This window comes from Sander vitreus, chromosome 14 (assembly GCF_031162955.1).
Source record: "Sander vitreus isolate 19-12246 chromosome 14, sanVit1, whole genome shotgun sequence".
NCBI lineage: Eukaryota > Metazoa > Chordata > Actinopteri > Perciformes > Percidae > Sander > Sander vitreus.
In genome coordinates this window covers 3,695,952-3,700,907 of record NC_135868.1, presented here as the reverse complement: position 1 = coordinate 3,700,907, position 4,956 = coordinate 3,695,952, and the positions used below count along the sequence as shown (strand labels likewise).

The following is a 4,956-nucleotide window of genomic DNA, read 5'->3' as shown; positions in this document are numbered from 1 at the left end:
AGCATTTGAAATTAAAAGTTTCCGGATGCTTCTTTGTACTCGACAGCGTCATTGATGGATACTTTGATTCAAATAACAGATACCTCACTTTGTCTGGTGCTCATCTTTTCGAACCCACTTTGTCACAAACACGTCGCCAGTTGAGATTTTAATTTTATTGAGGTTCCCCCCCGTGTCCGGCAGCTTTCCTTCATGTCTCTGTTGTCGTTTCTGAGCTTTAAGCTGAACACGTCTTTTAACAAAAACTGCTGACATACGATATGTTTCAAGTCCACCTGACAGCCAATCAGAAGCAAGTACATTCTTTTCATTATTGTTTTAAGGGTTTTAAAAGTGTTTATATACTTTGAGATACTTTGTAGTTTTTGGACGGAAAAGTTTAGTGAGCTTTTAACCGTTACCACAATTGGATCGAAGGTTGTTTTAAACTAAATTGCCGATTTCGCAGGTTAAGAATCACGGCCGTCTTTCATCCGAAAATGTAAAAGACGAGAAAACAAAAAAACTTTTCCTTTGTATCATTCACACACGTTCAGCTTTTTCGCTAGCTCACATCTTTTTTTCAGTATTTTGTCCCCAAACCTGCGATGATTTCTCCGGCGCTCAGAGCCAGTTAGTTTATTTGGATTTTGTGTGTGTGTGTGTGTGTGTGTGTGTGTGTGTGTGTGTGTGTGTGTGTGCGTGTGTGTGCGTGCGTGTGCGTGTGTGTGCGTGTGGTTAGTGGTTGTGATCTCAGACATCAACATGCACTGATCTCCAGTGAGATAAGTATTTATTTTGTTTAGAACCCCCCCTTGGTAACTGGAGCTGAAGATCATAGCCGGTCTGCAGATCACACATTCAAAATCTCATTTTTTTGGGTGTTTTTTCACCCTGAGCTCCGCAGTTCGAAGATGCTCAAACTGAATAACATTTTTTTTTTTAAAAAGTCTTAAAAACAAGGTGTCTTTCTAAACATATGTATGTGTTCGGTTTGAGAAAACACGCAGCACAGAATGTATTAATATCACATTTGTTGTCCTAAACAAGATACGTCGACACAAGCAGCCTTAAGGAAAACTACCCTCACTGTAAATAATAGAGCTAGATATAAATGTGTTCATGACATTTTTTTGGAAATCTACGTGGGTTTTTTTTTTTTTATTTCTTACCATGATTTATTTGTTTAAAAAAAGCTTTGTTTTTGTTCTGTTGTGTTGTTATTGTTTACAGAAACTGTCTAAGCTCTACAAAATTCCTGTAAAAAACAATTTTAAAATTAATGTCCCCAGGGTGAAATTTCTGTCCAATTTGACATCCTTGTAAAGCCATAAACGTTGTGGAAATATTTTCCTAAATTTGCCCTGTTTGTTGTGTTTTTTGGTCATTCATATTCTGTGACAACAAGTCCTCTGTCTTAATGGTTTACAAGAAGAAAACGACCAATCAGAGTCTGAGTATCTTCAAACCACCCAATCACAGAAAGAAGCGAGTGTTTTCTGTGTGTGTGTGTGTGTGTTCTTGTTTAACTATATTCGTGGGGTCCAAAAAAACGGGGGTCCAGTATACTTGTGGGGTTAAGGTTAGGCATTTAGTTGTGATGGTTAAGGTTAGGATAAGGGGCTAGGGAATGCATTATGTCAATGACGGGTCCCCACAAAGATAGTGCCACAAACCTGTGTGTGTGTGTGAGTGAGAGAGAGAGAGAGAGCGAGTCAAGGAGACTAGGGCGTGGCAGGTGAGGAAAGACAGAAAAAGCCCTCGGCTGTGGATCACTGACACCACACACACACACACACACACACACACACAGTGACAACCATCCATCTCAACAAGTCATTTCAGCTTGTAGGACTTCTTTTTCTTAAAGCAAGGGCCAGACAAAATGTCCTCCCTTTCTAAAAATATCCTCTCAAGGTCTCAAACTTCAAATCGGACCTCACAAAGACAGAAGTACAGCACACAGAATGCGCCGTGTCATCTTGGTACACGCTCTTTTTCTGCGGGTCAGGTTAACCTCCTGATAAGAAAGTGTCAAGGAAACATAGGCTTTCATCTATGTTGTCAGAAACACACAGAAGAAGGTTAACACAACAAATCCCTTCTAGAAAGAGGTTAAGAATCACGGCCGTCTTTCATCCGAAAATGTAAAAGACGAGAAAACAAAAAACTTTTTCCTTTGTATCATTCACACACGTTCAGCTTTTTTCGCTAGCTCACATCTTTTCTTCAGTATTTTGTCCCCAAACCTGCGATGATTTCTCCGGCGCTCAGAGCCAGTTAGTTTATTTGGATTTTGTGTGTGTGTGTGTGTGTGTGTGTGTGTGTGTGTGTGTGTGTGTGTGTGCGTGTGTGTGCGTGTGTGTGCGTGTGTGTGCGTGTGGTTAGTGGTTGTGATCTCAGACATCAACATGCACTGATCTCCAGTGAGATAAGTATTTATTTTGTTTAGAACCCCCTTGGTAACTGGAGCTGAAGATCATAGCCGGTCTGCAGATCACACATTCAAAATCTCATTTTTTTGGGTGTTTTTTTCACCCTGAGCTCCGCAGTTCGAAGATGCTCAAACTGAATAACATTTTTTTTAAAAAGTCTTAAAAACAAGGTGTCTTTCTAAACATATGTATGTGTTCGGTTTGAGAAAACACGCAGCACAGAATGTATTAATATCACATTTGTTGTCCTAAACAAGATACGTCGACACAAGCAGCCTTAAGGAAAACTACCCTCACTGTAAATAATAGAGCTAGATATAAATGTGTTCATGACATTTTTTTGGAAATCTACGTGGGTTTTTTTATTTCTTACCATGATTTATTTGTTTAAAAAAAGCTTTGTTTTTGTTCTGTTGTGTTGTTGTTGTTTACAGAAACTGTCTAAGCTCTACAAAATTCCTGTAAAAAACAATTTTTAAAATTAATGTCCCCAGGGTGAAATTTCTGTCCAATTTGACATCCTTGTAAAGCCATAAACGTTGTGGAAATATTTTCCTAAATTTGCCCTGTTTGTTGTGTTTTTTGGTCATTCATATTCTGTGACAACAAGGCTTCTGTCTTAATGGTTTACAAGAAGAAAACGACCAATCAGAGTCTGAGTATCTTCAAACCACCCAATCACAGAAAGAAGCGAGTGTTTTCTGTGTGTGTGTGTGTGTGTTCTTGTTTAACTATATTCGTGGGGTCCAAAAAACGGGGGTCCAGTATACTTGTGGGGGTTAAGGTTAGGCATTTAGTTGTGATGGTTAAGGTTAGGATAAGGGGCTAGGGAATGCATTATGTCAATGACGGGTCCCCACAAAGATAGTGCCACAAACCTGTGTGTGTGTGTGTGAGTGAGAGAGAGAGAGAGAGCGAGTCAAGGAGACTAGGGCGTGGCAGGTGAGGAAAGACAGAAAAAGCCCTCGGCTGTGGATCACTGACACCACACACACACACACACACACACACACACAGTGACAACCATCCATCTCAACAAGTCATTTCAGCTTGTAGGACTTCTTTTTCTTAAAGCAAGGGCCAGACAAAATGTCCTCCCTTTCTAAAAATATCCTCTCAAGGTCTCAAACTTCAAATCGGACCTCACAAAGACAGAAGTACAGCACACAGAATGCGCCGTGTCATCTTGGTACACGCTCTTTTTCTGCGGGTCAGGTTAACCTCCTGATAAGAAAGTGTCAAGGAAACATAGGCTTTCATCTATGTTGTCAGAAACACACAGAAGAAGGTTAACACAACAAATCCCTTCTAGAAAGCAAGAAACCTTTTTTTTTTTTTTGTAAATTAAATTGAAATCATTTTGTGCCACACGTTTGATATTGTTGCTGTTATTTAATATCTGTTTTATTCGAGGGGATGCTATTGTCTGATTGTTATGCCTCTTAGTTACATGAAAAGACTTGTTGAAACAGAATCAGCATGCAGATCTTTGGCATCAAGCCAAGCGCTGCCATGGCTGCAGCAACAGACTAACCACTTCTGATTTAACCCTCGGGTAGGGTTAGGCAATGGTTAGGGTTAGGTGTTAGGGGTTAGGGTTAGGGTTAAGTGTGTTCGGATCCCAGAAGCCTCCCCACGCGTCCAACGACTACGTGGTTGAAATGGAGACTAAAGGTGTGCACGGGCCGCCGCATGTCACTCAGAGTTTCCCCCTCTAAAGTCCGCTGTACCCAATAAATGAAAAGCGGTGAATCCTTTGTCTAAAGGAGGGATAGAGACAAGGAGAGAGGTCTTCCTGCTGGAGGAAAGGGATGGTGGGGTGAGAGGGGGGAGAGAGGAAGACCCATCCCTCTGTCTGGAGGAGGTGGGGAAGAGGAAAATCCATCCCTCTGTCTAGAGGAGGTGGGGAAGAGGAAAATCTATCCCTCTGTCTAGAGGAGGTGGGGAGGAAGAAAGAGAGACCATCCCTCTGTCTGGAGGAGGTGGGGGGGAGACAAAAAGACCCATCCCACTGTCTGGAGGATTAGGGTTAGGGGTTAGGGTTAGGTGTTATGGTTAAGGTTAAGGTTATGCTTAGTGTTATGGTTAGGGTCAGGGTTAAGTTTAGGGTCAGGGTTAAGTTTAGGGTCAGGGTTAAGTTTAGGGTCAGGGTTAGATGCCTTGAAGTCAACAGTCGCAGCGTTGCCTTGAAGGAGACGTTGAGGGCTTAAAACACAATCGAGACAAATTTGACCCATTTTCAAAACGTTTCTATACCAGAAATTTGGGTTTTCTTTCAACCAAATTGTCAAAAAAAAATAAAGTGAATGGTTCCATGCAACGCTTTTGAAAATTTGGTTGAAAGAAACCCAAATTTGTGATATAGAAACTTTCATCACATTGTGTTGTTCTAGCCTATCCAATTGTTCCTATATTACTAATCAGATTGTCTGTATTCTTGTCTGGTTATATGGACCTGACCAGCACATCAATATAATATATAATAACCCATGTAAATATATCACATACCAATTAAATAAAGGTTAAGAATAAGTGGACAAAA

At 40.8% G+C, this 4,956-nt stretch overlaps 1 long non-coding RNA gene across 1 annotated transcript; it reads left to right on the top strand.

Moving 5' to 3' along the window:
- Nucleotides 1-2,439: 2,439 nt before the first annotated feature.
- LOC144528751 (uncharacterized) lies at nt 2,440-4,956 on the top strand. Its single transcript, XR_013502930.1, has 2 exons — nt 2,440-4,278; nt 4,355-4,956. It is a non-coding gene; the product is annotated as an uncharacterized LOC144528751 (long non-coding RNA).